We start from the raw sequence: 24634 nt of genomic DNA, 5'->3' as shown, positions 1-24634 counted from the left end.
CCCTACCAAGTGAGCCAGATGGGTGTCCCCAACATTCATTTTTATTCAGTAGGGAATAACTTTTGGAAGAGATGGGATCTGGGTCCATGAGGAAAGAGGATCCCTGGTAATCAATATCCATGGGGATGGTAACCACAGCAATGGAGCCTGGCCTTCCCATTTTCAACCTCAGTTCTGAACTAGTCAACACTGGTAAAGTGTATATGGGAAGAAAAAGAACATAGTACTCCACACTGCCTGGGATTCCCCAAGGCCCAGGGTTCAGCAGGGCTGTGAGTCATAGCCAGTCAGAAAGACCGGGAGAAAGTCAGGTTGGGCTCTGAGAGCAGAGCAAATCAGAACACACACTTACCCACAATGTTCACCACCCCATGACGGTGCCAGTGGCAGCAAGGACTGTTCCAGGTAAAGGGTCAGTCTAAACATCAGCTGCTGGGGTGAAGGACAGATATAAAAAATGTGAGTAAAGCGGGGTCCCTGGGTGGCTCAGTCGGTTAAGCGTCTGACTTCAGCTCAGGTCCTGATCTCACGGTTTGTGAGTTTGAGCCCTGCATCAGGCTCTGTGCTGATGGCTCAGGGCCTGGAGCCTGCTTTGGATTCTGTGTCTCCTTCTCTCTCTGCCCCTCCCCCCCGTCTTTCAAAAATAAATAAATGTAAAAAAAATTAAAATTAAAAAAAATGTGACTGGGGCGCCTGGGTGGCTCAGTCGCTTAAGTATCCAACTTCGGCTCAGGTCATGATCTCGCGGTTTGTGGGTTTGAGCCCTGCGTCGGGCTCTGTGCTGACAGCTCAGAGCCTGGAACCTGCTTCAGATCCTGTGTCTCCCTCTCTCTCTGACCCTCCCCCATTCATGCTCTGTTTCTCCCTGTCTCAAAAATAAATAAACGTTTAAAAAAATTTTTTTTAAATGTGAGTAAAGCAAAAACTGAAATGAAGGCAGGTCTTATTCATCCAGACTTTCATAACAAAGTACTTTCCTTAATTAAAATATGTCGTTGATTACCTGGTCCTCACCAGTATCCTTCCAGATATTAATAGAAAGCATGGCAATTCTCAGCCTTCTCTATTAAGGGAGTGTCCCTGCTGGGGGAGGCTGAACTTTGATCACAAAGATCTCAGGAAAGCAGTGCAAAACAATCCACCAGAGCCATGAAGTGTCTTTGTAGTTCTTGGGTTCTTGCGGTTTGCTCTTAAAATCATGCAGATTTCACATTCCAGCCAATAGCATATGTTTGTTTGTTCATTCAAAATTATTACTCCTACAATTTTTTTTTAACCAAATGAATGTTTGAGCATCTCTCTTTATTTGAAAAGTAAAGAACCAGGCATTAGATTGTCTCCATTATACAAACGAGAGCCATGCAGCTATTAGTGGAAGGGCTGAGATTAAACATGCAACTCATTCCAAATTGACAGTATTTTTTCTATGGTTACATGTGGCAAATGAGAAAACAAAGGGTTGGGGAAAGGTAAAGGACTTCTTGGTAGAAAGTGTATAGCCCAACAGGGGAACTGTCGATGAGAGATTTGTTGAAGGCTTTTAAAAGACTAAATAGCGGGGCGCCTGGGTGGCTCAGTCGGTTGAGCGTCCGACTTCGGCTCAGGTCATGATCTCACGGTCCGTGAGTTCAAGCCCCGCGTCGGGCTCTGTGCTGACACCTCAGAGCCTGGAGCCTGCTTCGGATTCGGTGTCTCCCTCTCTCTCTGACCCTCCCCCCGTTCATGCTCTGTCTCTCTGTCTTAAAAATAAATAAACATTAAAAAAAATTAAAAAAAAAAAAAGACTAAATAATGAAGTCATCAGCCAAGTACTTGAGCTTTCCAAAACTCTCAGCACCTCAATTTCCTTATATATAAATTGGAACCAATGACACTGATCTCCTAGAGCTGTTGCTAGGGTTAAATGAGGAAATCTATGGAAATTTCTCATCCCAGTGCTTGATCCAGAGTAGGCCTTCACTAAATGACAGTCTTGATCATCCTCGGTCAAGCGGACATCTCTACCTGTTCAATCTTAATAAATTGAACATTTCCCAAACCAAATTTATCATTCTTTTCCTTCCCCTTTCCCGTTCCTCTAACCTTCAAAACAAATTGTTCCCCTTCTATATTGTCTCTCAGTTGTGGTTAATGGCCCCATCACCTACCCAAGTTAAAGCTTCAAAGTCACCCTGGGGGTGCCTGGCCGATTCAGTGAGTAGAGCATGGGACTCTTGATCTCAGGGCTGTGAATCGAGCCCCACTTTGGGTATAAAGATTACTTACAAATAAAATCTTTAAAAAACAAAAGCAAAAAACCAAAGTCATCCTGAACTCCTCCTTTTTTTTCTCACTCATCACACCCACACTGTTAATAAATTCTGAACATTCTATCTCCTAAATATATCTGGAATCAATTTCCTCAGCCCTTTTCTCACCTCTTGGACAACTATAATGATTCACAACTGATTCCTGTCTATTCTCTACACTGCTGATAATGATTGTTCAAAAATACAAATCTGATGATCTCACTACAAGATTAAAAGCATAGAAAATCTCAAGTTATCTTCTGCAAAAGGCCAAAATCTCCTCACCATCTGGACCCAATGTACTTTTCCAACTTCCCAACATCTCCTACACACACACACACCTTAGAACTCAGCCTTACAGACCCTTTCAAATGTTTCTTCTAATAACTAGAATCTCCTTCCTCTCCCTGTTAGTAGGAAATGCCTATTTATCCTTCAAACCCAGGCAAAAATGCCAATTCTTTGAGAAGTTCTCCCAACCCTTAAACACTCACCAAAATCATCACCTATCTGGTCTCCCCACATTTACTTACTTCTAACCTATTCCAATCTATTCTCCCTGTGGTAGTCAGAGCGTTCTTTTCAAATGCAAATCATTCCTACGTCAGGCTCTCTCCCCTGCTTAACTGGCTTCCCATTGTTAAGCCCCAAATCCCTACCTGGATCTACACAACCCACCTCCGTAGACATATTCTAATTCTAATCCTCTGTGATTCAACCACACTGGTCTTCTTCTGGTTCCTCAAACACATCAGTCTCGCTCATACAGCAAGGTATTTGAATATGTGCCTCCTTCTCCTTTGCTGGTTAAAGCTTACTCATCCTTCAGAACTCAGCTAAAACATGACTATTTCGGGGAAGACCTCCTAGACCCTCCACCTTAGGCCAGATCATGGTATTCCCACCAACTAGCATAGTGTCTGCATATGCAAAGTATTTAGCAGATATTTGCTGAAATCCCTCTTCTCCAAATCCCTAACCCTTATTCATTTCTTGGCATTTATCACACTGAAATAGAAGTATTTATACCAGACTCTGTGCCGTTGAAGGATCTGGAAAATGGTGTCTCCCTCATTTTTTTCTTTCTTCTTTCCTCCTTCCTCCTCCTCCTCCTTCTCTGCTTCTCCGCCTCAGTATCCTTTCAGATAACCTTGTGCTTGCTGGCTCATGACTGACAATGTCAAAACGTCAAAATGTCTGTCAAAAGGATAGACCCTCCCAACAACATAATTTATGGATGACATGGAGAAAGACATTATTTGTTCTAAATAGGAATGATTTTTACAAACTTTTCCATGAACCAGGGCTTTCTAAAATAGGGTGGGAAGGCAACATGCCATCACATTTCCCTGAGAAGGAGAGCAAGTATGTAGGATAATTCTGTTGCTTTGGACTAGGAAAGATGCTGCTGCAAAGATTTTTTTTTTAATTTTTTTTAACACTTATTTATTTTTGAGACAGAGAGAGAGCATGAACAGGGGAGGGTCAGAGAAAGAGGGAGACACAGAATCGGAAGCAGGCTGCAGGCTCTGAGCTGTCAGCACAGAGCCCGACGCGGGACTCGAACCCACGGACCACGAGATCATGACCTGAGCCGAAGTCGGACGCTTAACTGACTGAGCCACCCAGGCGCCCCTAGATTTTTTTTTTAAGTAGGCTTCACACCTAGCACAGAACCCAATGCGGGGCTTAAACTCACAACCCTGAGATCAAGACCTGAGCTGAAATCAAAAGTCAGATGCTTAACTGACTGAGCCATCCAGGCACCCCATGCAAAGATATTTTCAAATGGCATCCACAAGTTGTGCTAGGAAAGAGGGTCTGTGCTTGATAACTTCCCAGCGGAAAAAATACTGGGTTAGAGCAGTCTGTTTAACAAACATACTCTGTTAGACTTTAGGATGTAATATTTCCATTTTGATTCCAACATTCTAGGTCAGCTTCTATATGGCACAAACACAATAGGAGTATTTATTTCCACTTAGGGTCCTCATTTTAACAAGAAAAGTCCAGAAACACTAAAGGAGAGCATGGCCCTGAGAGGTACATGACATTAGCCAAGGCTAGAATGGATTAAGAAATTGAATTGTGTACAATAAGAACAGAAAAGAACCCAAGACCATGTTCTACTTTTAAGGAAATGGCATGTCTGCACCAAAGACCTTCCTTCACTTACCAATCATAGAAATATTTAGTAAGCTAGCGAGGACATACTTAATATTTGGCTCCAGGTACCAATTCCCTGTTTATCAGGTATTCCTCACATACAACCTCCTAGAGATGAAGGGAAATTCATGCTAAAATGGACATTAATACACAGAGATGAAATTGGTTCACATCAGAGCATGATAGATAGAGCTGGATGAGAACTTCAAATTCGTTCAGGCGATTTCCCTCTTTTTATCATCAGTCATAGAAACAAAATTCCTCCTATGTTTCAAGGGTAGTGGAAGAGAGGTCCCAACTCAGGACAAGTGGGAGTGAGCACACCTCACTCTGTTTCTCCCACTGAATGCAGCAATAAAACCTAGACATAATTCGTAGAGTATCTCTTTGAGGATTCTGAAAAGTGAATAGTAGGAGGAAAAGAGGAGAAAAAGAACATAATTCGAAGTATTACTGAACTGGTGGTAAGTTTCCCATTTTTCCTCTGGTATTCCTGAGGCTGGATTCAAGACAACCTGAACCCAGAGTGGCACCAGGCCACTGACAAAGAGAGCTCCAGGACAAGCACTATAGTGTGGCTTGAGAAACAGAAAAGGGGACTCATAACTCCCAGCGAAAATGAAGAAATTCCCCCGTTTTTCTTTTTTGGCTTTTCGTTTCTCCATTTTCTCCTGTCGCAGCCACCCCAAGCAAATTTATAGTAGTAATAGTTGTGTCAGCCACTGTGGCAACAGCAGAAGCTACAGGCATCTAAAAACCTGAAGAAGATTCTCTGGGATCCAAGAAACTAAGGTCTAAAGGGGATGGTGTGAACTCCCAACATCTTATTTCTGTCTCTCTCTCTGGCTGCTTGGCTCCAGACACTAGGTCAGCCATAAGAAGTATATAGTAAAGCAGGATAAATAAACTCCAGCTTTCAGGTCAGAGGACTAAAAAGGTGAGCTTCAGGGAACCTTCCAGACAGATTGCAGAGAGAGTCGAGCTTGGGAAAGTGAAACCATAAAGCTTTTTAGAATTCCCGGGCTCACTGCTATCCTGTGTACGTGTGGATTCGATCCTACACAGCTTATGAAAAACTTTGAGAACTGAACTAAGTATATGGTCCACTGTCCAGGTGCCAGACTGACCACTGGGTGGCACACATGTGAGACAGATAGCCCTAAATAGCCCTACAAAGGCTCTGAGAATAGAACTGGCATTGAAACCACAGCCCACATAAGACTAGTCAGAACTTGGGACCTAAGTACAACTGGACTCATTGATACAAAAAAAAATAATATCCAGGATACAATCCAAAATTGCTTAAAATCTGAAGAACTAGGAAAATCTCAACTCATATAAGGAAAGGCAATATGAACCCCAAGATTAAACGGCTGTTGGAATTATTGAAAAAGAATTTAAATTACAGAATTTAAAGCACAGATGCTCAAAGAAATAAACAGTTTGAACCAAAAAGAAACACAGAAAATTTCAGCAAGGACATAGAAAATATAAAGATGAAACAAATGGAAATTTTAGAACTTCAAAATATAATATCAAATTTAAAACTCAAGACAAGAACTTGATAGCAGAAGAAAGTCAGTGAACTTGAAAACAAATCAAGAAATATCCAATATAATGGGGCGCCTGGGTGGCTCAGTCAGTTGAGCATCTGACCTCGGCTCAGGTCATGATCTCCTGGTCTGTGAGTTCAAGCCCCGTGTTGGGCTCTGTGCTGACAGCTCAGAGCCTGGAGCCTGCTTCAGATTCTGTGTCTCCCTCTCTCTCTGCCCCTCCCCCACTCATGCTCTGTCTCTCTCTCTGTCAAAAATAAATAAACATTAAAAAATTAAAAAAAAAATAGAAATATCCAATATAATCAACAGAAAGAAAAAAGACTGGAAAAAAGTTAACAGAGCTTTAGGAATTTGTGGAACAATACCAAAAGGTCTAACATTCATGTCATCAGAGTCCGAGAAAGAGAGGAAATAGAGTACAGTGAAGAAAAAACATTTGAAGAAATAATGGCTGAAAATATCCCAAATAAAGTAAAAGATTCAAAAAGTACAGTAAGCCTCAAACAAGATAAAATCCAAGAAATCCATACTCATATCCAACATAATAAAACTACAGAAAACTAAAGGGAAAGAAAATATCTTGAAAATAGCCAGAAAGGGGCGCCTGGGTGGCTCAGTCGGTTAAGCCGCCGACTTCAGTTCAGGTCATGATCTCACGGTCTGTGGGTTTGAGCCCCGTGTAGGGCTCTGTGCTGACAGCTCAGAGCCTGGAGCCTGTTTCGGATTCTGTGTCTCCCTCTCTCTCTGACCCCTGTTCATGCTCTCTCTGTGTCTTAAAAAAAATGAATAAGCGTTAAAAAAATTAAAAAAAAAAAATAGCCAGAAAAAATGGCACACTACCTACAGGGGAATAATAATTCAAATTATTGCAGGTTTCACATCAGAAACTATAAAGTCAAGACACAAGTGAAACATTTTTTTTAAGTGATGAAAGAAAAGAATCATCAATCAAGAATACTATATCCAGCAAAAATATCTTTCAGGAATGAAGGTAAAATACATTCTAAGATGAAAGAACATTAAGAGAATTTGTTGCTGGCAGATCAGCTAGAATTGCTGAAGTCAATTATTCACACATAAGGGAAATGATAGTAAAAGGAAATTCAGAACATCAAAAATGAAGAAAGAGCAATGGAAATTTAATTATCTGGGTAATAGATTATTCCCTTGAGTTCTTTAAAATACAATTTGATGACTGAAAGCAAAAATTATAAATATAACTTGTATTTAAACATAAATATAAATTATAAATATAAGTATTTATGATGAGTTTTTCAATTTATATAGGTGTAATACATAAAAAATAATATAAAGCAGGGAAATAGCTAGTAAAATGTCTATATTCTGCTTAAAATGATAAAATATTGAAGTGATAAAATGTAAAAGTTGATTGTGAAGAATTGTGTATATTGTAATCACTAGAGCAATCACCAAAATAACTATACAAAGAGGTATATAATATAGTAAAAAACAAACTAGATAAGTTAAAATGCAATATAAATTTTTTTTCAAATAACCCAAAAGAAAGTAGGAAAGGGGAAGTAAAGGAATGAAGAGATGAGAGGAAAAGCAGAAAATACATAAAATATGGTGGACATAAATCCAAGCATATCAATGATTACATTAAATGTAAATTTCTAAACATGCCAATTAAAAGAGATTATCAAAACAGATTTTTAAAAATTTTTACCAAATTATGCACAATATATAAGAAACTCACTTTAAATATAATGATATAGATAAATTGAAAGTAAAAAGAAACAAAACAAAAACACTAACCAAAAGAAAGCTGGACTAGAAATATTAATATCAGAAAAAGTAGACTTCAGAGCAGAGAAAATCACCAGGAATAAACAGAGACATTATATAATGATAAAAGGCTCAATTCACCAGAAAACATAATTCTAAGTGTGTAGGCACTTAACAACAAATCTTCTAAATATATAAAGCAAAAAAGTGTGCATGTACTTAACAAAGCTTCAAAATACATAAAGCAAAATACATAAAGCAGAATTGACAGGAGAAACAAGGAGAACAAACAAATCAATGGTTGCCAGGGCTAGGAGTTAGTATGACCATAAAGGGATAGCTAAGGGAGTTTCAGGAGGTGATGAGTTTTTTCTGATTGTGGTAGTGATTACATGAATCTATATATGTGTGAATATTCATAAAACTATAGGCAAAAAATTAATTTTACTGATTTAATTAACATATTAAACATTTTTAAGGCAATTATTTAAAAAGAAAAAGTAGGGGCGCCTGGGTGGCGCAGTCAGTTAAGCGTCCGACTTCAGCCAGGTCACGCTCTCACAGTCCGTGAGTTCAAGCCCCGTGTCAGGCTCTGGGCTGATGGCTCAGAGCCTGGAGCCTGTTTCCGATTCTGTGTCTCCCTCTCTCTCTGCCCCTCCCCTGTTCATGCTCTGTCTCTCTCTGTCCCAAAAATAAATAAACGTTGAAAAAAAAAAAAAAAGAAAAAGTATATAAATGATCCAAAAAGAAGATCCCAAAGCCTGGACTTTAGTCTTGCCATAAAGGATATTAAACCTTGTGCTTTATAAATCTCAGTTACTTGTCACTGAAATTTCTTTCCCCTAATCACCCCACTCCCACTCCTGCCCCATTCCTACATCAGTATTGGGTTCATGAGGTTCCCTTCTCCTGGAAGACATTTTTCCTTCCATTCTGGTATTTCATCCTGTTCAAATTTTACGTCCTTCAATCCCCAAGTTTAAAACTACCTTCTTTTGATGTCTTACTGACTCATTCTACCCTCACTAGCTGAAGTTAAATTCCCTTTTTCTTGAAAATAGCCAAATTATTCTGTCTGGACCTCTTGTACAGCACTTGTCAGTTTCTCCCTAGTATGATCCTCTACACTGCCTTATTGTCTCTACCAGGCTATAGTCAAGAACTAGCAAGGGTCTGAGATTTTTCTCCTGTTCACAAACTAACCAATTAGCCTGCTACTGTTTCATAGATGTTGGCAGAAGACATGAGACTCTTGGGTCAGAGACTAAAGACTTTATTACTCATGGCGTAGCAGGCAGGATCAGGCTCCTAGGTTGTCCAAGTCCCATGGAAGCAATGTAGAGTGACTCAAGAAGGTGCTGTGCTCACCGTGGGTCTGGATCACAGCTGAGGTTCCCTGAGCTTGGGAAACCCCCAATCTTATAAGAAGACTGTTAGCAAACCTGCCTAGTTTCTTCCCCAGAAAGGGATATTATCTTTATTATACTGGCCTCTGCCAATGAGTAAGATACTGTCTCTATCCTCCCAGACCACTTACTAAACAAATAGCCTTGAAAATACAGTCCAGGACAAATGCTGATACATGAAGACTTGCACCTGGGGGAGGGGGAGGATGGCTCAGTCAGTTGAGCATCCAACTGTTGATTTCAACTCAGGTCATGATCCCAGGGTCATGGGGTTGAGCCCCGTGGCTCCACAGGAGCCTGCTTAAGATTCTCTTTCTCTGGGCAGAAAACATGAATAGACACTTCTCTAAAGAAGACATCCGGATGGCCAACAGGCACATGAAAAGATGCTCAACGTCGCTCCTCATCAGGGAAATACAAATCAAAACCACACTCAGATATCATCTCACGCCAGTCAGAGTGGCCAAAATGAACAAATCAGGAGACTATAGATGCTGGAGAGGATGTGGAGAAACGGGAACCCTCTTGCACTGTTGGTGGGAATGCAAATTGGTGCAGCCGCTCTGGAAAGCAGTGTGGAGGTTCCTCAGAAAATTAAAAATAGACCTACCCTATGACCCAGCAATAGCACTGCTAGGAATTTACCCAAGGGATACAGGAGTACTGATGCATAGGGGCACTTGTACCCCAATGTTTATAGCAGCACTCTCAACAATAGCCAAATTATGGAAAGAGCCTAAATGTCCATCAACTGACGAATGGATAAAGAAATTGTGGTTTATATACACAATGGAGTACTACGTGGCAATGAGAAAGAATGAAATATGGCCCTTTGTAGCAACGTGGATGGAACTGGAGAGTGTGATGCTAAGTGAAATAAGCCATACAGAGAAAGACAGATACCATATGTTTTCACTCTTAGGTGGATCCTGAGAAACTTAACAGAAACCCATGGGGGAGGGGAAGGAAAAAAAAAAAAAAGAGGTTAGAGTGGGAGAGAGCCAAAGCATAAGAGACTTTTAAAAACTGAGAACAAACTGAGGGTTGATGGGGGGTGGGAGGGAGGGGAGGGTGGGTGATGGGTATAGAGGAGGGCACCTTTTGGGATGAGCACTGGGTGTTGTATGGAAACCAATTTGACAATAAATTTCATGTATTGAAAAAAAAAAAGATTCTCTTCCTCTCCCTCTGCCCCTCTCCCTGGCTCATGCTCTCTTTCTCTCTAATTAATTAATTAATTAATTAATCAATTAATTAAAAAAAAGACTTGCACCCCAACAGCTATTACCTCCTTGAAGATTTCTATCTGATTTCCTCTTCAGTGACTTGTGCATTTGCCCAAAACATACTTTGGGGGTAGGAGATGTTGGGTATTTGTTGACTGTTTAATCATAGTCTTGTCAAAGAAATTTTAAGTTGGGGCGGAATGAATGTGAAGTCTTGAGTGGAAGAGGGCAGTTAGTCCAAAAATAACTCTGAGTTCATGTGCCTAAATGACACCATTTGTACAAATGAAACATTGTGACTGATGTCAGGACACGGCATCTACTATATGTCGAATTTTTCTCAAAAGATACAGGGAATTGGGCCACCTGGCTTCTCAGCTGGGAGAGCTTGCGACTCTTGACCTCAGGGTTGTGATTTGGAGCCCCATGTTGGGTGCAGAGATTACCAAAAAATAAAAATAAAATAAAACTTAAAAAAGAAAGACAAAGGGAATCATTGGACACGAGGAGAAGATGCTCATCAAAGTAGCCAAGAAGTGGACACACCCCAAGTTGTCCATAGATAAAGAAAATGCGGCATATATGCACAATGGAATATTACTGTGACTTAAAAAAAAAATAAAAAAGAAGGGAAATCCTGTCACATGCTACAACACGGGTGAAACTACAGGACGATATTCTGAGTGAAAGAAGCCAGTCACAGAAAAGCAAATGCTGTGTGTTCCACTTAACCCTGAGATATCTAGAGTAGTCAAAAGAATGGAACCAAGTTGAATAGTGGTTGCCAGGGCCTGTGGGAGGGGGAAGTGAGAAGCTGTTTCATGGGTATGGAGTTTCAGTTTTGCAAGATGAAAACAGTTCTAGAGATCTGTCGGACAACAACGTGAATATAGTTAACACTACTGAACTATATACACTTAAAAATGGTTGAGAGGGTGAATTTTATATAGATGATTTTTTCACCGCAATTAAAAAATTTTCTTTTAATTTTTTTTAATGTTTGTTTTTGAGACAGAGAGAGACAGAGCATGAGTGGGGGAGGGGAAGAGAGAGAGGGAGACACAGAATCGGAAACAGGCTCCAGGCTCTGAGCTGTCAGCGCAGAGCCCCGATGGGGGGCTCAATCCCTCAAACAGTGAGATCATGACCTGAGCCAAAGTCGGACGCTTAACCCCAAAGTCGGAGCCACCCAGGTGCCCCTCACCGCAATTAAAATGAAAAAACAAACAAACAAACAAACAAAGAAAAAAACAGATTTCTAGGCCCCACCCGTGATCTGAATGAGAATCTTCAGAGGTTAGTCTTGGAATCTGCATTTTAACCAGCTCCCCAAAGTGGTTTGGCAGGGAAGCACATTCACGTTTGAGAAGCCCTGCTCTGGAACATATTTCCAAGGACCTCAGCAAACTGCTGTAGTCTCTGTTTGTGTCCTCTCCCACCATTCCCCACGAACAGGTGGGAATCTACACACAGACATCTCTCTGATGTTCACAGAAAACTCTCTCTTTTCATTATTTTTTATTTCTGAGCTCTTTCTCCCCTCAGCTTTTCTTTTCCAAGATTTCCAAGAGGAATCTCTGACTCTGTTCTTTACTTTGTTCTCACTACTGTCAGCTCACCAGCTCTTTCTCCTGATAGTGCCCAAGCAAGGCCTTGACAGTTTCCTTGGGCCGTTTTCTGCACAGACGCTTGTATGCTCAGACCTGCCCACCCGTCTCCTCCTCAGTCTTCGCTCTGAATACTAGGTAACACAGCACAGCCCAATGAAAAGAGCCTCCTCTACTTTCTCCAGTAATTCACAGCATCAGACCTGCTTCAAGTTGAAGTGGGAAGATACTTCTCCTGATGAAAAGACTCGGTTGACCCTACCAAGTTGCATTGGTGTTTTCAGAGAAGAATGCATCTATACAAGTAAATCTCTAATGAAAATCAATTTTCTAACAAGGAAGTTCAGAACACATTTTTTTAAAACGTTTATTTATTTATTTTGACAGAGAGATTGCACTTGCAAGCAAGAGAGCATTGCAGAGAGCAAGGAAGAGAGAATCCCAAGCAGGCTCTGAACTGTCAGGGCAGAGACCGATGTGGGGCTCCGTCCCACGAACTGTGAGATCATGACCTGAGCTGAAATCAAGAGTCAGATGCTTAACCAGCTGAGCCACCCAGGTGCCCCTACACCTCGTTTTAAAAATAATTCTTTTCCCAAGAGCCTGGGTGACTTCAGCCCAGATCATGATCCATGACCTGAGCTGAAATCAAGAGTCAGACGCTTAACCAGCTGGGTTTTTTTAGATTTTTTAAAAAAGTAATCTTTACACCCAGCGTGGGGTTTGAACTCACAACCCGACATCAAGAGTCACATGCTCTACCAGCTGAGCCAGCCAGGCACCCCGAGGCGCTGTCCTATAATACTTATTTAAGAAAAAAGAATCTGGACGCCTGGGTGGCTTGGCTGGTTAAGCGTCAAACTCTTGATTTTGGCTCAAGTCATGATCTCACGGTTTGTGAGTTCGAGAGCCCCACATCGGACTCCTCACAGACAGTGTGGAGCCTGCTTCGGATTCTCTCTCTGCCCCTCTCTCTCTCTGTCTCAAAATAAATAAAACTTAAAAAAAAAACAAAAAACAAGAAAGAAGAATCTATATGTTGAGTATTTAAAATCTAACCTCAAGCCCAGGAAGGAAAATACTAAAGATGAAAAAATAAGAAACAAAAACTGAATGAGATCTTTGAAGCACTCTACTGCAAATACCAAAAAGTAGAAAATACCCTCCCTATAGGCCTAAACTTTCAGATCCAGCCAGGCCTATTACTCAGCAGCCAAAAGGAGCTGAGATAGCCCACCAAGGTAAATGTTAGGACTTGTTGTAAAGGATTAAGACAAGGATATGAGGACCAGCATTTAACATTAATTCAAACATAATCAAGGCTTTCCTTTCCTTTTTTCTTTTTTTTTTTTTTCCTAAGCAGCCTTCACACCTAGCTTAGAACCCAGTGCAGGGCTTGAACTCAACCGAAACCAAGAAATGCATGCTCTACCAACTGAGCCGGTCAGACACCCCTCTCCTTTTTTCTTTTTCTTTTTCTTTTTTTAAGTTTTTATTTATTTATTTTTTTTTTAATTTTTTTTTCAACGTTTATTTATTTTTGGGACAGAGAGAGACAGAGCATGAACGGGGGAGGCGCAGAGAGAGAGGGAGACACAGAATCGGAAACAGGCTCCAGGCTCTGAGCCATCAGCCCAGAGCCCGACGCGGGGCTCGAACTCCCGGACCACGAGATCGTGACCTGGCTGAAGTCAGACGCTTAACCGACTGCGCCACCCAGGCGCCCCTTATTTATTTATTTTGAGAGAGACAGAGAGCGTGCAGGCAGGGGAGAGGCAGAGAGAGAGGAAGACAGAGAGAATTCCAAGCAGGCTCCTCACTGTCACCACAGAGCCCGATGAAGGGCTTTGAACTCACCAACTGTGAGATCATGACCTGAGCTGAAGTCAGATGCTTAATTGATTGAGCCACCAGGCACCCCACCCCTCTCTTTTACTGACTTAAGGTCATTAACTTACCCTTCCTGGTCTCAGTTTCCTCCTCTATAAAAATGTGAGCCTTAAGGAAGTCCCTCTGGCCATGTATCCATAGCTTTCTGATCCAAATCAGCTGTACCCTGACAATGGAAAGAGAAGTCCAGTCTGGAACCTTCTGGGGCTCTCAAAACTATAGAAAGTATATGAGTGACCCCCAAATAGCTAATTAAGTTCAGGCCAGCCTCTGTGGTCCTGTTACAGCCTGGACAGGATTTGGGGTAAGGTTGGAGGTAGCGTGGGTAGGGAAGGTGAATCTAAGGCTGTTCTCTAGTATATAAATTTGTAACGTGCCAATATCACTGAGGAGAAGTCATCTAAAGCTAGTGCTTTTCAAACTGTGGGTCAAGACCCTCTAACGAGTCAAGAAATTTAGTGGATTACCAGCATGTTTTGGAGTGGAAAGGAATCAGAGTGTATGAGTAAATATAAATATTTATATTTACTTTTCTTTCAGGGTGTGTGTGTGTGTGTGTGTGTGTGTGCGCGCGCGCACTGGGTCATGATTTTTTTTTTTCAAAACTTTTTTTTTCATCATTTATTTTTGAGAGAGAGAGAGAGAGAGCATTAGTGAGTGAGGGGCAGAGGAAGAGGGAGAGAGAGAGAATCCCACGAGGTACAGAGAAAGAGGGACAAAGAGAGGGTCAGAGACTGCAGAGCCCAATGTGGGGTTCAAGTTCACAAACTGTGAGATCATAACCTGAGCCAAAGTCAGGTGCTTTAACCGACTGAGCCACCCAGGCGCCCCTCATATGTCTTTATTGTGAGAATCATTCAAGTGTTTGGAAAGCACAGATCTAGCTGTGTGTGGAGAAAAGGGGTTAGAAGAAGTGTCTTTCCAGGCCAGACATAGGCCTGGGAGAGGGTGGGGAACAGAGCAAGATTGGAATTCATCCCATGGCCCAAACCCCCAAACTAATCCTCTGAAAATTATCTCAGGATCCTTGAGAAAAGAGAAGAGAGGAAAGCCTCCCATATACAAAAACTGACCCTGGCCTGTTTGCTGAGCTCCCTGGGCACTGGGTCTATGCCAATGGCTTGGCTTTCCTGTGTATTTTTCATCCAACAGCTCTCTATGCGGAACCAACCAGGGCTTCTAAGGTCTTTGCACCAGCTACTGTGCCTCGCATCAGCTTGATATTTCCAAATTTCAAAACGGTCCAAACGGGATCTTTAACCTATCTATTTAGTGATACAATGTGCAATTCTCACTCCAAGAAGATTTTAGGTATACATCTCCTCCGGGGAAGATTATCCCCGCTGATACAGCCTGCACTTCAAAGCTTCCTACCTTATCTTCAGGTTCAGGAATTGTTAAAAGGATGTGTGTTACTAATTACTCAGTCTTCAGGGAGTTGGGGGGCAGGGAGGTAGTGGCATTGCTATCAGTTTTACATTCCTTACTACACAGGAGCTAGGTAGGCGTTCTTCCTCAAAGGGGACCTGAGGGTTAGGAGGTTAATTTTCACACACAGAGAGTAAGTGGTAAAAGGGGACTTGAACTCGGGCTTTTCCAGTTTCGAAGGCTACACCTTTTCCACTACGTTATCAGGTCACCCTTTCTGTTCCTGAGCAAGCAACTATGTTTTTTATGAATCCGGATCTACTCCCATTTGAGCTATTTTGTTGATTTTTTTAATGTTTATTTTTATTTTTGAGAGAGAGAGCACGCCCACGGGTACGGGTACTGGGCAGAGAGGGGAGGGTACAGAGGATCCAAAGCAGGCTCTGCGCTGACAGCAGAGAGCCTGATGCAGGGCTCAAACTCACAAACCGTGAGATCATGACCTGAGCCGAAGTCAGACGCTTAACTGACTGAGCCACCCAGGTGCCCCTGAGCTTGTTTTAGAAAGTATTCATACTGCTTTCCCAGATGACGAGTTGAAATTTCTCTCAAGCAATAGCAAAACCCAATGTTGCAGCTTCCACAGAATGTACAATAAACACAGACCACTGATGTTGTGTTCAATGGGAATTGAAATCATATAGGTTGATGATTGTTTTGCTTGACCAGCTTCTTTAAAAAGACAGTAAGGGGGGCGCCTGAGTGGCTCAGTTGTTTAAGCATCCGACTTCGGCTCAGGTCATAATCTTGCACTCTGTGAGTTCGAGCCCCACATTGGGCTCTGTGATGACAGTTTGGAGCCTGGAGCCTGCTTCGGATTCTGTGTCTCCCTCTCTGCCCCTCCCCCGCTCGCGCTGTGCCTCTTTCTCTCTCTCTCTCTCTCTCTCAAAATAAATAAACATTAAAAAAATTAAAAAAGAGCGAGAGACAGTAGGAAAAGTAAATGTACAGAATAGAGAATACTACTTGACCTGACTACTGGAAGTCTAAAGCTGGATTTCCAGTACATGTTAGGTCAGAATTATTTATATAAAAACATATTCCAGGGGCGCCTGGGTGGCGCAGTCGGTTAAGCGTCCGACTTCAGCCAGGTCACGATCTCGCGGTCCGGGAGTTCGAGCCCCGCATCGGGCTCTGGGCTGATGGCTCAGAGCCTGGAGCCTGTTTCCGATTCTGTGTCTCCCTCTCTCTCTGCCCCTCCCCCGTTCGTGCTCTGTCTCTCTCTGTCCCAAAAATAAATAAACGTTGAAAGAAAAAAAAAATTTAAAAACATATTCCCAAAATTATAATGCAAATCATTAGCAAAGCATAATTGAAAATACACAATTCCTGGGTTGCCTAGCTGGCTCAGTTGTATATGTGCTGCCGAAGCGAGCACAGCTGGCTCAGTTGTAGAGCGTGAGACTCTTGATCTCCAGGTGGTGAGTTCAAGCCCCACCTTGGGCATAGAGCTTACATAGAAATACACACTTCTTTTTAATAAAGCTTTTTTGTGTCCCCACCAAGCACATAAAATTAAGTCAACTTATATCAAACCTTCATATATTTACAACTAGTGCTTATAAAATCCTTGAAATGAGAAGGTGCTCTTTAAGATATAACTCTCTGAGGGGCACCGGGCTGACTGAGTTGGTGGAGCACGTGACTCTGGATCTCAGGGTTGTTAGTTCAATCCTCACGTTCGGTGTAGAGATTACTTAAGAAAAAATAAAATCTTAAAAAAAAAAAGGATCTCTTTGAAAGCCATTTAATGATCTTACGTGAATATTCACTTTAATTTGGCTCATTTTTAGCTCCTGAGATAAAATCTTTTCCTCTGAAATAAACCAGCTGAAGAAGCTTAATTTTTCACCTTTCACAAAATCAACATATATACTGACATACTTCACTGTACCAAGTAACTGATAAACAAAATTTTGGAAATCAATTATCCTCACCCCATCCACACTGCACCGTGAGGTCCTTGGGCCATACCCTGTGTGTATTTGTTGACTCAGGGTGATGGAAATGAGACATCGCCTAAAGAACACGATTAAAGGCAGGGCGCCTACAGCAAGCCCTAAATGAGGCTGTGTCACATACCCCTTCTCCCAACAATGTGTTGCTTTGTCCTGAAACTGGAATAATTGACTTTGAAAGGAGAAAGGAATAAGGTGCTGAATTTGTTCTAAACCATGTATCTTAGCAAATAACCAAGGTAACTTTCTTTAACCAATAAGATTGTCCATCAACAAAGCATTCAAACACTTACTAAGTCAAGGCACTCTCTCAGGCAAAATGTCTAAAAATTCCACGATAGAAAAAGGACAAAACTAAATCTTTATGTCACCGAGACTTAACTTCACAGATAAGGAGAAAAATTAAGGGGTCCACAGTCGATCACTGAAGATAGGAATCCATCTCAGAACCATCACTAATGCAAAGTACCATCCCACCCCTAGGCAAACCTAAATACACCACACATCCAGAAACGCATAGGGTGTGTTAAAATAACAGTTAAATTCGCAACTATCCTTCAGCAGAAACTGCCTCTTGAAAGATTTCTAGTAACCTTTAAAAAGTTTGGTGGAGGGGCGCCTGGGTGGCTCAGTCGGTTAAGCGTCCGACTTCGGCTCAGGTCGTGATCTCGCAGTCCGTGAGTTCGAGCCCCGCGTCGGGCTCTGTGCTGACAGCTCAGAGCCTGGAGCCTGTTTCAGATTCTGTGTCTCCCTCTCTCTGACCCTCCCCCATTCATGCTCTGTCTCTCTCTGTCTCAAAAATAAATAAAGGTTAAAAATTGTTTAAAAAAAAAAAGTTTGGTGGATCCCATACTAATAAGGTGAAGAGTCCAATTTGAAGAGTACTCTTGAGTAGTATTGTGGGTAAAGGGGTCATGGGAAATGGCTCTCTGCCTCGGTTCACTGCAGGAACGTTATAAGAAACGCGAAGTTTGTACACTTGGAACTTACTTAATGTTAAATAGCAATTTTACTTCAAAAAAGAAATGCAGGGTTCAAGCAATTAGGGGGCTCCGGGGTGGCTCGGTTAAGCGACTGAGTCTTGATTTCGGCTCGGGTCGTGATCTCGCAGTTCAGGAGATTTGAGCCCAACGCCCCTGTGGGCACAGAGACTGCTTGGGATTCTCTCTCTTTCCCATGCTCTCTGCCCCTCCCCTCCCACGCGTACACTCGAAATAAATAAATACACAAGCAGACGATCATAAACAAAAAAGAAGAAATTATGCGTCCAACACAGACGTCTCCGCTAATAGTCCAGGAGACCAGGACATGCCACAAATAAAACGCTGAATTCCCCTCTGCTTCTTCTCAGAGCCTGTATAAACCTCACACTCCGTTCTCTCCAACAAGAGAGAGGCGATCCAGTGACATACAAACGGAACAGCTGTTAAATGTCCACCCTCCAATAGGCATGCAAAGTCATCTAAGTTCCTACCACTGTGTTGTCCACAAGCCTGACTCCTCCACAGATGGGGAAACACAACGAAACCAGCAAAGGACCTTTTGTCACATCTTCCTGAAACTCTGTTGTGGATAAAGTAAGAGTGAGACTTTCGCCAGGCGCAAGTGGTAGGTAATCCTAATTTACCAAGAGTATCAGACCTGGGGTAGAGTGGTCAGTATATTCTAAAAGCGTGATCATCACCTTTCCTCTTGGTATCTCGAAGTGAGCAAGGACATGCACACTTTTTACCATGAGCCCAAATCAGGCGTGGGTCTCCAGACCCAAATGGCATTTCCTGTTTCCACCAGCCTGCTTTACGACCTGAGTCGTGTGCTGGGATTTGCAGTGATATGGAAGCCTCCCTTTCTTTCTTTTCTATCTCCTCTGATCTGATCCAGACATCCTAGCAAATGCAAGCATCTGGCTATGGCAACGGAGAAAAGACATCCTTACCGTGTCTCCAGAACCTCAAGAACTACTATGTACATATCGAAGTAAATTTATTTCTTTAAAAAAAAATCATAATAATAACCTTTCCCCTGCAGAAAGGAGAATTATTGACTGCTTTTCAGGGATGTCACGGTAGCTCAGAAGAAGACCCTGTTCAGGCAGTGCTATAGTTTCCTGGAATTCTCGAAATTCTCTTTGGAGGTGGAGGACTGTTTTTGTACATATTTCTTCCAGACTCGCTGGTACCCCCAAACCTTATCTCTGATCTTCAACGACCATGATTCCTAAAGCCACCTGACCAGTTCTGGTCATCGAGAAAACAGAAACTGGCAGAGCTCTCCAAAGGTTCTCCCCCACCCCCGAGGAACACTGAAGTCAACATGTACGCTTACCTTTTGGAGTTTGCCAGCAGAACTTGTAAGTCTTTCTTTACACTTCTTTAGTGGGGTAACACCTAGGTGATACCTAGGGCCCGATTGCCCTGTTTGTCTCAGCACCTTGCCTTTCACTAATTTCAGTCACTGATCCCAGAGGAGTACAACTGGAATGTCAACTTGCAATGAAATTCCCAGACTGTCATTAAGAAATGCAGCTTTGGGGAGCCTGGGTGGCTCAGTCGGTTAAGCGTCCGACTTTGGCTCAGGTCATGATCTCACAGTTCGTGAGTTCCATCCCCGCATCGGGCTCTGTGTTGCCAGCTCGGAGCCTGGAGCCTGCTTCAGATTCTGTGTCTCCCTCTCTTTCTGCCCGATCCCCACTCATGCTCTGTCTCTCTCTGTCTTAAAAGTAAATAAAATATTTTTTTTTTTGAAGGCAGCTTTGACCTTTGGATCTGGATGTGTTAGCATTGTCCAAGTGAAACACCAAAGGAATGTGCAATCACACCCATCTTGGCATCAAAATAAAATGAGAACAGAGGTGGTATATTTCCTATGCAACATCCTGTGTCTGTTCCCAATCCACAGTAGCCATACAAGACCATTTTGCCTAGAGAAAACGGGAAGACCTATAAAGTGACATAGTTGACTATATGATCTGGAGGGTGATTCCTGGTTCTAAATGGCAGGCTGCCTTCAATTATAAAGTTAGTATATCCAAACTATTAAAGTCAGGTTAGTCAGTAGATAATCTGAGTGGATCATCTGTATTTAAAGATAATAAAGAGGGGCGCCTGGGTGGCTCAGTCGGTTGAGCAGCCGACTTCGGCTCAGGTCATGACCTCGCGGTCCGTGAGTTCGAGCCCCGTGTCGGGCTCTGTGCTGACAGCTCAGAGCCTGGAGCCTGTTTCAGATTCTGTGTCTCCCTCTTGCTGACCCTCCCCGTTCATGCTCTGTCTCTCTCTGACTCAAAAATAAATAAAATGTTAAAAAAAAAAAAAAGATAATAAAGAGACCCGGATCCTTTCCTACTAATCCCAATCTCAGTTCAATTACAATTAATAGCATTTACTGAGTACCTAATAGTGCTAGAACGTGTTAATGCTTTCCCTTCCCCGGTGGTCCCGAGTTTCGGGGGGTTTTAGGATCACCCAGGGGAGCTTTGATAACCACAGATGTCCAGACTACCGCTTCCAAGATTCGGATTCGGAAAAGTCCGAAGGTGCTTCTGACGTACAGCCAACGTTGAAACCCTCCGTGCTTTAAAGCCACCGCGACCAGTCTCGGAACCTTATCTGTCTTGCTGTCCTTGCACCAGTTTCTCTTGCCAGTCCCATGGCTTTAATCTTTTACCTCGGACGGCTGAATAATAATGCATTTTCATCTGCTGTCTTTTTGCTACTGAGGTCGACCTTCCTGAGTAGCCCAGTATCGACAGCTTATAGAATCAGGACTGAGCCCCTTTAGATGCTGCAACTTGACCTCTTTGTTGTCCATTTTTAAGTCAGCTTGTAGGCAAGTTGATTTCACTAACTAGGTCAGGCAGGGCCAGGAGCCCTAACCTAGTATTTGACACATTGCCTCCCTGCCTCCAGCTCGACATCCACGCTATATCATCTTCCACAGCTCTAGTGGCTATAACTTCATGAGAAAACAAAGTTAGGCAGCTGAGGCTGCTGAATGTAGCATCGAGGACCAAGAGCTGGAGTGAGACCATCTGAATTCGAGTCCTGGGTTCCCCCCTTTTACTAGCTGTGTGACCTTACACCTGTGTGACTGGCTGTGTGCCAGGATTCTCCAGAGAAACAGACCGAGTATATATATTCACGTAATTATGGGGGCTAAGAAGTGCAGATCCAGGAGAGCCAATGGTGTGAAGTCCCAGTCGTGGTCCGAATCTGAAAGCAGGAGAAGACAGGCAGAGAGAAAGAATTCTTCCTTATCAGCCTTTTATTCTATCAGGCCTTCAACAGACTGGATGAAACCCTCCCACAGCGGGAAGGGCGATTTGCAGATACACCCAGAATAATGTGTAACCAAATATCTGGGCACCTTGTGGCCCAGTCAAGTTGCCATGTAAAATCACCTATCATGCTGGGCTTTTTTCCTCATGTCTGAAGTGATAATAATCATAATTCTTGTCTCATGTAGCGGTGGTAAGAATTAAGGATGACAGCGAATGTGGATTTTTTTAAGTTTATTTATTTAATTTGAGAGACAGAGAGAGAGACTGCGTGCACATGCACATGAGCAGGAGAGGGGCAGAGAGAGAGAGAGACAGACAGACAGACAGACAGAGAGAATCCCAAGCAGGCTCCACGCTGTCAGCGCAGAGCCCTATGCAGGGCTCAAACCCACAAATCTTGAGATCGCGACCTGAACCAAAATCAAAGAGTTGGATACTCAACCAAATGAGACACCCAGGCACTCCTGGAATTTTTTAATTAAAAACTGTGAGCCCAGGGGCGCCTGGGTGGCTCAGTCAGTTAACCGTCCAACTCTTGGTTTCGGAAGGGTGAACCCACTATACCAATGTCAGTGAGCATGATTACAAATAGAAGAGTACAAGTAGTATTCACTTGCAGAAAAAAATATCTTTTAAAAGTAAGGAACAAGTTAGCTAACGAGAATCTCCTAGTTACCTCTTATCTCTAGGTACCCTCCCCTGGAGTTTTTCCAAAATGTCCCATCTATTTTCTTTCTATTCTGCTTCCTCTTGCCCTTTTCCTTGGGGCAGTTACTCTGCCCTGCCCTTCCTACGGTCTTTTACACAGCTTTGCAAGAAAAAAAAAAAATCGAGAGAGAGAAATTGAAATAGGAGAGTCTAGATGAACAAATGAGTGCGAGTTGTATCAGAAGAACGATCAGAGCAAACAGGTGTTATCCTGTGCCTGACTCGCTCAGCTCGTAGAGCATGTGTCTCTTGATTTCAGAGTTGTGAGTTCAAGCCCCGCACTGGGCATAGAGTTAACTTAAAACAAAACAAAAACAAACAAAGCAGATGCTGTCCTAAGCTCTTTATATATATAAAGTCATATAATCCTTACAACAACCCTATGAAATAGGGTCTGTGGGAAGTAGTCTCTTAGATAGCCCCCAGTGACCCCTGTCTCCTGGTTTTGATGCCTGTGTAATCCCCTCCCTTTAAGTGCGGGCTGGGTCTAGTGACTCACTTCAAACCAATATATTATTATGGCAAAAGCAATGGTGGAATGTCACTTCTTTTTTTTTAATTTTTTTTTTTTTTTTACATTTTATTTACTTTTGAGAGACAGAGAGAGACAGAGCACAAGTGGGGGAGGCACAGAGAGAGAATGAGACGCAGAATCCAAAGCAGGCTCCAGGCTCGGAGCTGTCAGTACAGAGCCCGACACAGGGCTCGAACTCACAAACTGTGAGATCATGACCTGAGCCCAAGTCGGACGCTCAGCCAAGTGAGTCACCCAGGTGACCCAGTGGAATGTTACTTCTAAGATTAGGTAACGGAAAGACTATGGTTTCTGTCTAGGCAGTGTGATCTCTCTCTCTATCTCTATCTCTATCTCTATCTCTATCTCTATCTCTATCTCTCAAGTATGCATGTGCTGCCTGGCTTATTCATTCGAGGAAAAGCCTGAGGCCATGTTGTGAGCTACCCTATGGAGAGGTCCACACTGCAAGGAACTGAAATAAGCTCATAACCAACAGTCAGTGAAGAACTAAGGCCTTCAGTCAAACAATCCACCAGCAAGAAGCAGAATCCTGCCAACAACCATGCCAGTGAAGTTGGAAGCAGATGCTCCCACCCACCCCAGTTGAGCCCTTAGATGAGACCACAGCCCCAGTGGGCTGACTTTAAGCCAGAGACACCCCGTTAAAATTGTAAAAAGATTTCCACCCACAGAAATTGAGATGATGTTTATTGATTTAAGCTGCTAAACTCTGGGGTGATAGCAACGGATAACTACAACAGGCCTAAGATTGTCATCTCCATTTCGAAGATGAAGGAACGATGTGTCAGGGAGACTAAGAAACTTTCAATGATATGAGCCTGTCAGTGGCAGACTGGGGATTCGAACCCAGAAACCCTGGTTCCAGAATCTGTGCTTTTGAGTTGCCTGAATGGTTTATGTTTTAATAAATAGATGTCAAAATGCTTATATTTTATATTTTGTACAATATGAAACTACTGATGCTGACAATGTACAGGCTCTAAATCAAGTAACATATGAGTTGGCTTTTGCCGGGGTCTCTGACAAGGAAGTGTATTTCCTACCATAAAATCACCCTAGCCACAGTTGGCATCACTAATGAGTTCTTCTCAAGCAAGGTAAAAATTAGTTGTAATAGGTTACAAACACAATCAAAGCCACATCAGTGCCAAACTGGAGGAGAACAAAGACATTGTATGAACCTAAGTCTGGTATTGGCCATATTGTTGGTGTTTAATAAATATTTATGGATTCATTCATTGGGCTAAACTGTTCATTGAATGTCCACCAAAGAAATTGGAGATTAAATTTTTGGAAGGCAGAGTGGCATTGCAGTCTTTAAAAATAGACACACAGGTCCATCCTGCCTCTTATATTACCTTTATCTAATGCATGGAAAGCATAAAACAGTGAATGGCACGTGACGAGTATTCAATAAATGTTAGCTCTTCACCCTTACTGCCTAGCACCACAAGTCTGCTCTCTGGACTTTCTAAGGGTCGGCAGAGAAATGTAGGAGCCACAATTACTGCTGATCTGAAGAAAAATCTGAGTGAAGTATTCACCACCACCCCCCCACCTTCCTTGAGCCCCGATACCCATCAACCAGGAGCTTGAAGAGTTCCAACCTAGCAGCTGAGTTCCCTGTTTGGTGCATTCAAAAAGTGAAGCGTTTGGGGAATGGAAGTCTAACTATTGGAACAACATATAAATAGAAAACTGGGAATATTAGATGCATGAGTCACAGGTCTTCTACTCAACTTCAGCGATTCTTTACTTTTTGTTCACTGTCAAACCACCAAGGACTCCAGGAGAGGACCTTCTGTCCATCAGGGAACTACTTCCGGGGGTGCCTGGGT

Source organism: Lynx canadensis, chromosome A2 (genome assembly GCF_007474595.2).
Source record: "Lynx canadensis isolate LIC74 chromosome A2, mLynCan4.pri.v2, whole genome shotgun sequence".
NCBI classification, from domain to species: Eukaryota; Metazoa; Chordata; class Mammalia; order Carnivora; family Felidae; genus Lynx; species Lynx canadensis.
This window is presented reverse-complemented; position numbering follows the sequence as displayed.